The sequence below is a fragment of the Tamandua tetradactyla genome, chromosome 16 (assembly GCF_023851605.1).
Source record: "Tamandua tetradactyla isolate mTamTet1 chromosome 16, mTamTet1.pri, whole genome shotgun sequence".
Lineage (NCBI taxonomy): Eukaryota > Metazoa > Chordata > Mammalia > Pilosa > Myrmecophagidae > Tamandua > Tamandua tetradactyla.
This window is the reverse complement of record NC_135342.1, coordinates 16,335,884-16,347,934: the sequence shown is the minus strand read 5'-3', so window position 1 is coordinate 16,347,934 and position 12,051 is coordinate 16,335,884. Positions and strand designations below refer to the sequence as shown.

General features: G+C 44.4%; 1 long non-coding RNA gene across 1 annotated transcript; it reads left to right on the top strand.

The window, feature by feature from the left end:
- Window positions 1–1,124: 1,124 nt before the first annotated feature.
- LOC143660195 (uncharacterized) lies at window positions 1,125–6,388 on the top strand. Its single transcript, XR_013163877.1, has 3 exons — window positions 1,125–1,327; window positions 2,300–2,447; window positions 3,736–6,388. It is a non-coding gene; the product is annotated as an uncharacterized LOC143660195 (long non-coding RNA).
- The last annotated feature ends 5,663 nt before the right edge of the window (window positions 6,389–12,051 follow it).

Genomic DNA, 12,051 nt, shown 5'->3' with positions numbered 1-12,051 from the left:
ACTCCATCTGCACATCCCAAAGTGCAGGACTGGGTAGCCAATGATGGGCAACTGGACACCTTAGTCTGAGCAATCTACCACCTAAGATGGAGGCCTGGCCTCATGCTGCCTTGAACCTCCATGACGGGTAAGGTTTCAGGTTGCCTACTTTGTGGTGTCCCGACCTAAGACAGGCATAGTCCCCTTGAGATAGGCTGTTGTCGCAGTCTCCATCTTTTTGAAAATAATAAAAAAGGGGGGACCTGTAGGAAACTGCTTATGGCACCGGCAGTGTGTCGGCCATCTTGGTCTCTGATGCCATCTGCTGACCACCCTATGGTCTAACACCATCTTAGGTACTAACTCAAGTTAAGTTTTTATCTCAAGTTAAGTTTCTATTTTCTCACATCTGCTCTGCTCTGCCCAGAAATCTGCTGACTAGCCTCGGCTGATCCGCCTTTGCTATCTTAGTCTCTGCGGATTGGCTTAGCCACAGTGCAATGCCCATCACCTGCTAAAAGGCACTTCCCCTGTCCCGCTGGATAAATACCCTGGATTTGCCCTCAATAAATTGAGATTTAATCAGAATCCTGTCTTGTCTCCATTCTCTGTGTCTCTTGTCCCCCCAGTTCTCACTCCTTCCCTCAGGTACAGGTTCGTCCGTTCCACAGGTTGGGTCAGACTAAGACTAGAATCGCTGACATTGGGGAAGGAACTGTCAGCCACTCGTTTCTTGTAATGCCAGAGTGCCCATACCCCCTTTTGGGAAGTGACCTTCTCCAGAAATCACAAGCCACCATCCCTTTCAAAAATGATTCAGCTGAGCTCTCCTTCAATACAAACCCGTCGGCAATCCTCCTCACTTGTCCCATATCAGAAGAGTTTTTCTTACTGCAGAGGTGGTGCTGGCAGCCCCAGGCCCATATTTGTGAGAGTTTAAATAAAAAATACCAGGGGCATGAGCAGAAACTAACCTACCAGGATTAGCTGCCCACCGGCTCCCCATTGTTGTCCAGCTGACTAGCACTGTCACCCCAATCAGAGTCTGACAATACCCAATAAGCTTAAAGGCTAAAAGAGCATTGCAGTCCATATCAAAAGACTCCTGGAGGCACGTATTCTAGTCCCCTGCCATTCGGCCTGGAACACCCCCCTTCTCCTGGTCCAAAAACCCGGGACTGATGATTTCCAGCCACTGCAAGATCTCCAAGATGTAAACAAAAGGATTGAAACTATTCACCCCACTGTGCCTAATCCATGTATGCTTTTGAGTCTGTTACCTCCCAGCCAGCAGGTCTACACTATTCTGGACTTAAAGGATGCCTTATTTTCACTTCCCCTGGCTGTGGTAAGTCAACCCATCTTTGCTTTTGAATATACTAACCCGGGGGGGGTGTTCTCTGGACAACTAACCTGGACTTGGTTGCCACAAGGTTTCAAAAATTCTCCCACCCTATTTGATGAGGCCTTAAGCCAGGATCTGGCTTGTTTTAGGCAAGAGCATCCAGAGATAACCCTCCTACAATATGTGGATGACCTTTTCCTGGCAGCTAATAATCTGTCAAACTGCAAAAAGGCAACCAAAAACTTGTTACAGGAACTAGCCCAGTTGGGCTATCGGGTGTCAGCCAAAAAGGCCCAACTCTCCACCAGCTCAGCAACATACTTAGGGTATGAATTAGAAGGGGGAAAAAGAGCTCTGTCTTCTAATAGGATTAAAGCTATCCTAAAAATACCCCAACCAAAAACAAAAAGGCAGGCAGGGAGTTTTGGGGAGCAGTTGGATATTGCCAGGTCTGGATTCCCAGATTTGCAGAAATAGCAAAACCCCTGTACACTAACACAGGGGGGAAGGAGGAAGCTCTAACCTGGACTGAGGCTGAGCAAAAAGCTTTTAAAATGCTGAAACAGGTGCTTGTGAGTGCCCCTGCCTTAACTTTGCCTGACCTGTCCAAACCTTTTCAACTACATGTCACTGAAACCCGAGGAATAGCAAAAGGAGCCCTCACCCAAATGCTAGGACCATGGAAAAGGCCAGTTGCCTACCCATATAAAAAACTAGACTATGTGGTGGCCAGGTGGACAAGCTGCCTCTGAACCATTGCTGCCACTGCCATTTTGTTAAAAGAAGCATCTAAATTAACACTGGGACAGGACTTACACATAGTGGCCCCACATTCAGTAGAAACATTACTAAGGAGCCCGCCCAAGAGACGGCTCTCAAATGCCTGGACAATCCAGTATCAGGTATTGCTACTGGATCCCCCAAGAATCTGCTTCCTAAAAATGGTGGCTCTTAACCCTACCACCTTGCTTCCAGATGATGACCCTTCCAAGCCCATCCATGACTGTCACAAGATCTTGGAATCTTTCATGAACCTGAGGAATTATCTCACCGACAACCCGTGGCCAAATCCTGATGAAGAATTATATATAGATGGGAGCATTTACATCTCAGAGGGAATTAGGTATGTGAGGGCAGCGGTGGTAACTGTTGACCGGGTCATCTGGACTCAGGCCCTAGGACATGGGACTTCAGCCCAGAAGGCCAAACTAATAGCTGTGACCCAGGCTCTAAGGTGGGGAAAGGGGGAAGTTGTCAACATCTGCATGGAGAGCAGATATGCCTTTGCAGCTGCGCATGTCCATGGGGCACTATATCAGGAGTGGGGACTTTTGACATCGGGGGGGAAAGGAAATAAAAAATATACAGAAATACTCGCCTTGCTAGAGTCTATCTGATTACCAAAAAGGGCAGCCATTATACATTGCAAAGGACATCAGACTTCTGAAACTCAAATTGCCAGAGGAAATGCCCTGGCTGATAAAATGGCAAAAGAGGTTGCCCGAAAACCAGTGGGGACGCTGAAGATACTTCCTGTTTTACCAGGGCAAGTGCTGCTGAGCCCTCCAGAATATACCAGGGAAGAAATTAAACTAGGTGAAACTCTGGGCACCAGAACAGATCCGGACGGTTGGAAAATTCTCCCCAACAGGAGAATCCTAGTGCCAGAACACCTGGGGCACAATTTGGTTGCCCACATTCACCAAAGTACACATTTGGGCAGTACGAAACTAACTGAACTCCTACAGAGAGATTACTACATTCCCCAATTACAAAAAACCTAGCAGATATCTTCCAGATGCCACATCTGTGCCCAGGTAAATTCCGGCCGAGGGAGAGAAATGCCCCAAGGAACCAGGCTGAGGGGACAAGCCCCAGGGAAACAGTGGGAAATAGACTTCACAGAAATATTACCTAGTCCATATGGATACAAATACCTGTTAGTCTTCATCAACACCTTCTCCAGATGGACTGAGGCATTTCCTACCAGAACTGAGACAGCACAAATAATAGTAAAAAAACTAGTTTCTGAAACTGTTCCCTGATTCAGCCTCCCAACTGCAATGGGGTTCGACAATGGGCCAGTGTTCATTGCTCAAGTTACCCAATTGTTAGCAAAAATATTAAATATCAAATGGAAATTACATTGTATTTATAGGCCACAGAGTTCAGGGCAAGTTGAAAGAATGAATAGAACAATAAAGGAAGCTTTAAATAAACTAAAGCTTGAGACTGGCGAGGACTGGGTGAGTCTCCTTCCATTTGCTCTTCTAAAAACTAGATGTACTCCCAATATTAAGGGAATTACCTCATGTGAAATCATGTTTGGACGACCACCTCCACTAATTCTTAAATTGGGGGAAGTAAAAATAGCTGAATTAAATAACCATTCTCTTCTAAAATCATTACAGGTTCTGCAATGTACCACACAGCGAACTTGGAAACTGGTGAAGGCAGCCCATTCAGGACCAACAAATCCTGCCCCTAAAAAGATCTATTTCAGGTGCAGCCTGGAGACCTAGTCTGGATAAAGAAACTTCAGCCAGCCACCTTGGAGGTCCGGTGGACAGAATCCCTGCCAGTGATCCTCTCAACTCCAACGGCAGTGAAAGTTGCAGGAAAACAGCACTGGATTCATCACACCCAGATAAAAAAGGCCACTCCAGACCAGTTCCCCCAAAAATGGACCATCCAATGAACCGAGGATCCACTAAAGATAAGACTTTCCAGAAATCCCTCTGGATCCTCTTAATATCCCTGGTGGGGGTGGCAGGAAAAAACCCTCACCAGGTTATGAACTATACTTGGGAACTCAAAAAAACAGTGGATGGAATACTGGTGGCTACAACCACCACTCCCTCCCAACCAATCCTCCATTTTGATCTCTGCCAACTGTTTGGACACCTAAGGAAGGGAAGTTATGGTAACATGATCAGATATGGGTGTGCTACCCCCCACCAAGAAAAAGGCTTATGGCATACCCAATAATATGTCTGTCCTGTAGAGGGAAGTTTAAACTGCCAAAGGCAAGGCCAATATTATTGTGCCAACTGGGGTTGTGAAACAATTGCAGAATGGACTAACCGAAACCTGTTCATAACCTTAACAAAGGCACCAGCCCATAACCCCAACAGTTGCACCCGGGGTGCCTGTAACCCAATGATTATTACTATTCCTTCCTGGCATAGCCAAACCTGGATGAGTGGAAAAACTTGGGGATTGAGGTTATATGTCTCAGGTTGCAACCCAGGCACCATTTTCACAATTCAAAGGTTCCTTCCCCATAAAGCGGACAATCCCATAAGACCTAATCGAGCTCTCAACCCTGGCATAAAACTGGCACAGACCCCCAGACTCAGGGTCCCGCCTCTGGTAGGCTCAAGCTCAAAAGCCTATGCTACCCCAAACTCCCAAATAACTTCCTCTCCCTCCCTGAAAAAACCCCTGCTTGACATGTTAAATTCAGTTTCCCAGTTTATGAATTAAACCAATCCACTTATTACTGAAGACTTGGTTTTGCTTAGACCCTGAACCTCCTTATTACATAGGAGTAGGAGCTAATATCTCCCTAGGTCTCATGGATACCCATATCAAAAACCTCTCAGCCCAAGAAGCACAAGGCCAAAACCTATACAGGTGGGGACAGGAATCGAAACTCACCCTAGGAGATCTCCAAGGTCAAGGAGCCTGTATTTATTCTGAGAATTTTAATCTAGCCAAATCCCCATATAGTGACTCTTGTGATCTCGTCATGTCACTAAAGGGCATTTTAACTTCAACCCCAGGTGGATGGGACCACCTCCTTGTAGCCCCTGGTGGTACTTGGTTTGCCTGCACATCCGGCATTACCCCCTGTATAACTCCCCCAATAATGGCAGTCGAGGAGGAATTTTGTATTTTGTTTCATATTATCCCCCAAGTATATTATTACTCTGGGGAAGGAGGTAGGGAACATTTAGAACCCACTTACTGGGCCAAGGAAGCCCCAATCTTAGTGTCCTTCCTTGTCGGACTGGGCATTGCAGGAGCAACTGCAGTAAGAACTTCAGCCCTTATCACCAAGGGCCAAAATTTTAAAACCCTTAGCAAACAAGTTGATCTGGATCTTAGTGAATTAGAAATCTCCATCAGTCATTTGGAAAACTCCCTAAATTCACTGGCTGAGGTCATTCTCCAAAACCACAGAGGCTTAGACCTCCTATTTCTGAAATAAGGGGGGTTATGTGTGGCCCTCGGAGAAACCTGCTGCTTCTATGCTAAGCATTCTGGAATAATTAGAAATAGTCTATCCCTAGTCCATAGCAGGTTATGAGAGCAGGAAGAATGCCAACGAACTGAAACCAACTGGTATGAAAACTTACTTTCCTGGTCTCCATGGCTAACCATGCTCTTATCCGCTATAGCAGGGCCCCTAATTCTCATATTATTAGGCTTAATGTTTGGACCCTGTGTAATCAACTGTCTAACCTCATACGTGCAAAGAAAAATACAAACTGTTATATTATTAGTCCTTGGAACCCAATATCAACAGATTAATAATCAAAATGAAAAAACAATGATTTGATTCTCTCATAAAACCAGTGCGGAATGTGGAGGGCCAGGAGCAATTAATCAGGCCCAAGCAGGAGCAATCAATAAGGCTCAAGCAGGGAAAGTCCCCACAACATTAGGGTGGAATGCCCCCAAGGGTTAAACAATTACCAATGTTAGGAAACTGAGGGAACGGGATGTGTTTTGGCAACAGCTAACAGCTTTCTTCTGCTTCTATGATCTGCTTGCTTGCTAGCAACTGCAAAAACCACAACATGATTTTAGCCTTTATAAGCACACCTTGAAAACCTCTGGGGGCTGCTCTCTGAATCCTCTTTCTTGGAGGTTTCTGAGGCAGTCACCACCCAGCTAATGAAGACTCAAAATTAGCTTGCAGTTTTGAATTGTGTGGTCTCTCTTTCGGTGCACCCCACAATATTTAAGTCTTCAAACGAGAAGCTTAAGCACCGTCTGACAGATGTAAATGTTTCTATGAGTGTCCTGAAGGAAAATCTTATTTCCTGTAGTCGTATACTTGAGCTCTCTGATAATCAGACTCAGAATCTTATTGGTAAAGTAGCAACTTTACAACATAAACTGAAATCTCAATCTTTCATGGTGTCTGTCATTAAAGTGAGGGTATTGACTGGAAAGGAGTGGGACCCTGAAAAATGGGACGGCAACATATTGATTGGAAATGATGTCGGTGGTGAGATTGAAACCCTAGGTCATGCTGAGTCTTCTCTAGATAACTCTGTAATAGTCTTCCCTGAGAAAATAGTTGCCAAACCTCCCTTGAGGAGTTGACAATCCAACCTCCACTTAAAGGGATTACCCCTACAGTGATTAATCTTGTTTCACCAGATGAAACTGCAAATGAATGCCCTGAAGCAAATGGCTTGGAAGATACTTCTAATTTTTCTCATGAGCACCCTCACCACCCCTCATTTCTTCCAGACCTATAACTAGACTAAAGTCCCAACAGGCCCCTAAATGTAAGGAACAAAGTATCACAAATGAGGAGGTACATTGTACTCCAAAAAAACTGTGAGAGTTTTCCAATTAATATAGACAAAATCAGGGGAATCGATGTCGCAATGGACTTTAAGGGTGTGGGATAATGGTGGGAGGAATATTCAGGCTGAATTTACTGATATGGCCCCACTAAGCAGAGAATATGCATTCAATGCTATTGCTTGAGGGGTTAGGAAAAGCAGTAATAGTTTGTTTGGATGGTTGGTTGAAACATGGATCAAAAGGTGGTTGACATTACCTGAGGTTGAAATGCCAGAACCGCCCTGGTATAATGTAAATAAGGGGATCCGGAGGCTTAGAGAGATTGGAATGTTAGAGTGGCTTCATCATGCAAAGCCTGCTCTTACACCCCAGGAATGTCCAGAGGTATAATCTTTTACCAGAACAGCGAGAAATCAAAATTTGTAAGATTAGCACTATCATCCCTGAAGAGCTCTGTAGTTGCACTTCTCTGTAAGTCAGATGTTACTATGGGAAATGCTGTCACTGAGCTGGAATCCTTAAACACAATGGGGATGACTGGATCCTGAGTTGGCAGAAGCCAGGAGGCAGTATCTAATCACCAAAAACAGGGTAGACGTGGCTATTATAACAGACAGCAAACTCAAAGCAGACATCAAAATAATATGACTCGCAAAGATTTGTGGCATTGTTTAGTAAATCATGGGGTACCTAGAAATACAATAGAAGGGCAGTCTACTTAATTCTTGTTCAAGCTGTATAAACAAAAGAGTTCTAGGTCAAGTAAACAGAAGTCTAACCTGAATTCCAGAAACACAGAGTCATGGCCCCTCAATGAATTTCCAGACTTGAGACAGTTTACAGATCCAGAGCCCCTTGAATGAAGGGGAGGCAAGATCCCTTTGGGGGAGAGCCCTGTTAACACCGCCACAAATTTATACTGTTAATCTTCCTCCAAGCCTTCCCCAAGTAGATTGATGGCCTTTTACAAGGGTAACTGTGCATTGGGGAAAAGGAAACTATCAGATATTTTGGAGATTATTAGACACTGGTTCAGAAGTGACATTTCCCCAGTTCCAGAATGCATAATTGGAATATACATGCTCAGTATGTGGGTCAGAATCCTTGCATTCATTCTGTAACTCATGCACTGAGGGCTATTATGGTGGGAAAGGCCAAGTGGAAACCACTAGAACTGCCCATACCTAACAAAATATTAAATCAAAAGCAATACTGGATTCTTGAAGGTATTGTAGAGATCATTGCCACTCCGAAGGACTTGAAGGTGCAGGGGTAATGATTCCCACCACATCCCCATTCAACTTTCCTACTTGACCTGTGCAGAAAACAGATGGGTCTTGGAGGATGACAGTGGATTATCATAAGCTCAATCAGGTGATAACTCCAATTGCAGCTGCTGTCCCAGCTGTGGTATCATTGCTTGAGCAATCAGTACATCCCCTGGTACCTGGTATGCAGCTATTGATCTGAAAAATGTTTTTTTTCTCAATAGCTATTAGTAAGGACCACCAGAAACAGTTTGCTTTTAGCTGTCAAGGAAAGTTTTATACTTTCACTGTCCTACCTCAGGGGTATATCCACTCTCCAGCCCTATGTCATAATCTTGTCCACAGGGACCTTGATCACTTCTACCTCCCACAAGACATCACACAGGCCCATTATATTGATGATATCATGTTGATTGGACCTAATAAGCAAGAAATAGCAATTACTGAAGACTTACTGGTAAGATATTTGCATGTTAGAGGATGGGAGATAAATCCAACAAAAATACAAGGGCCTTCCACCTCAGTGAAATTTCTAGGCATCCAGTGGTGTAGGACATATCAAGATATCCTTTCTAAGGTGAAGAATAAGTTGCTGTATCTGGCCCCTCCTACAAGCAAAAAAAAAAAAGGCACAACACCTAGTTGGTCTCTTTGGATTTTGGCAACAACATATTCCTCATTTGGGTGTGCTACTCCAGCCCATTTATTAAGTGACCAGAATAGCTGCTAATTTTGAGTAGGGACCTAAGCAAGAAGAGGCTCTGTGATAGGTCCAGACTGCTGTACAAGCAGCTCTGCCACTTGGGCCATATGATCCAGCAGATCCAATGGTGCTGGAAGTGTCAATGGCAAACAGAGATGCTGTTTGGAGCCTTTGGCAGGCCCCTATATGAGAATAACAATGCAGCCCTTAGGATTTTGAAGCACAGCTTACCATCTGCTGCAGATAACTACTCTCCTTTTGAGAAACAGCTTTTGGCCTGCTACTTGGCCTTAGTAGAGACTGAAAAATTAACCTTGAGCCACCAAGTTACCATGAGACCTGAGTTGCCTATCATGAGGTGCATGTTGTCTGACCCACCAAGTCATAAATTTCAGAGTGCGCAGCAGCACTCCATCATAAAATGGAAATGGTATATGATATAGGGCCACAGCAGGTCCTGAAGGCACAAGCAATTTATATGAGAAAGTGGCCTAAGTGCCCATGATCTCCACTCCTGCCACATTACCTTCTCTTTCCCTGACCAGAGCTATGGCCTCTTGGGGAGTTCGCTACAGTGAACTGACTGAGGAAGAGAAAACTCAGGCCTGGTTTACACATGGTTAAGCACCATTTGTCAGAACCACCTGAAAGTGGACAGCTGCAGCACTACAACCCCTTTCTGGAGTGTCCTTGAGGGACAGTGGTGAGGGGATATCCTTCCAGTGGGCAGAACTTCAAGCAATGTACCTAGTTGTTCATTTTGCTTGGAGGTGGAACTGGCTAGAGGTGCATTTGTATGCTAACCATGATCTGTTGCTAATAATTTGGTTGGATGGTCAGGGACATGGAAATACCATAATTGGAAAACTGTTTACAAAGAGGTCTGAGGAAGACATATGTGGATAGATGGATAAGATGACCCATTCTGTGATTACCAGTCAGCCTCTTTCCCCAGGAACACTTTTCATTGCCCAATGGGCACATGAACAAAGTGGGCATGGTGGTAGGAATGGATATTATACATGGGCTCAGCAACATGGACTTCTACTCATCAAGTCTGACTTGGCTACAACCAGTGCTTAGTACCACATCTGCCAAAAGCAGAGACCCACACTCAGCCCCTGATATGGTACCATTCCCCGAGGTAACCAGCCAGCTACCTGGTGGCAGGTTGATTGAATTGGACCACTCCCTTCATGGAAATGGCAGTGATTTGTTCTAACTGGAATTGGCACATACTTGGGATATGAGTTTGCTTTCCCTACATGCAATGCTTCTGCCAAAATTACCATCCATGTGCTTACAGAATGCCTTATCCAATCTCAAGGTATTCCACACAGCATTGCTTCTGATCAAGGAATACACTTCACAGCAAACAAAGTATGGGAATGGGCATATGCTCATGGAATTCTCTGGTCTTACCATGTTCCCCATCATCCAGAGGCAGCTGGATTGATAGAATGGTGGAATGGCCTTTTGAAAACTCAACTACGGTGCTAACTAATGGCAATACCTTGAAGGGCTGGGGTCATGTTCTCCAGGAAGCTGTGTATGCTCTGAACCAGCATCCACTCTATGGTACTGTTTCTCCCATAGCCAGGATCCATGGGTCCAGGAACCAAGGGGTTGAAATGGGAGTGGCACTAGTCACTATTAACTCTAGTGATCCACAAGGAAAATTTTTGCTTCCTGTCCCTGTGACCTTGAGCTCTGCTTGTCTACAGGTTTTTGTTCCAAAATGGGGAGTGCTTCCATTGGGAGAAACAACAATGATTTCTTTGAACTGGAATCTAAGACTGCCACCTGGTCACTTTGGGCTACTCATGCCCCTGCATCAACAAGCTGAGAAGGGAGTTACATTACTGGCTGGGGTGATTGACCCTTTTTATCAGGGGGAAATAGGACTGCAACTACACCATGAAGTTAAAGAAGAGTTTTACTGGGATATAGGAGATCCCCTAGGTCATCTTTTAGTATTACCATGCCCTGTGATTAAAATCAATGGAAAACTGCAACAACCAATCCAGACAAGACTACCAATGGCTCTTAAACTTCAAGAATGAAAGTTTAGGTCACCCACCAGGCAAAGAACCACGGCCAGCTGATGTGCTTGCTGAGGGTAAAGGGAATATGGAATGGATAGTGGGCGAAGGTAGTGATAAATGTGAGCTAAGACCATGTGATCAGTTACAGAAATGAGGTCTGTAACACTGTTTGGTTAATGTTGTAAGCTATTTAAGTTAGAAGCTATTAAGTTTAAGAATGAATATCACCCAAGGACTTGCACCCTATTCTGGGGAGATTTAATGCATTTCTGGTTATATGCAGGACAGTTGAGTATTGTTAGGTGAAGGAATGAATGTGTCTTTTATTGTGTTCTATTTAGAAATTTTGTGTGGTTTGTGGTGATGGGTATAGCTGCCAAGTTGACAGTCAGGTTCATGTGTCTACTTGCCACGTGGTGGTACCTATTTGTCTGGTTGGGCAAGTGCTTGCCTGTCTGTTGCTATGAGGACATTTCATAGAATTAAATCATGGCCATGTCAGCTGCATCCACAGCTGATTCCACTTGTAATCAGTCAAGGGGAGTGTCTTCTGCAATCAGTGATGCTTATTGTAATCACTGGAAGGCTTTTAAGGAGGATTCAGAAGAGACAGGCTCTCTTCCTGCTTCAGCCAGCAAGCCTCTCCTGTGGAGTTCATCCAGACCCTCCATCAGAATTTTCAACTTCACAACCTGCCCTAAGGATTGTGGAGTATATGTTCCCATGGTTACCTGAGACACTTTTATAAATTTTATATTTATGAATATTTCCTGTTGATTATGTTTCTCTAGAGAACCTTAACTAATGTGGGTGGTCTCCCCAGTGTCCTCCAAAGTTGTATTCAGAGAGAGGTAGGCAACTGCATAGGCCCTTGGAAAGGATGCAGCTGCCACTTTCTAAAGCCTTGAGGATAATAGCCTCTCAGGCTTTGAAATCTAACAGAGTTTTCCCTGCAAGATTTTGGGTCCGGCAATCCCTGTATTTCTTCCAATTCCTCTCTATGGTAACAAGAATATGTATCCTATGACTGTTCCTCTTTTGAATATTGGTAGCAAATACCTTTTTCTGAGTTTTACATGTCCAGATCCAGAAGAGAATTTTTCCTCACAATGGACCATGGCTCTTGCTGACTTTGATGTGATTTTGTACAGTTTCTGGCTTTGT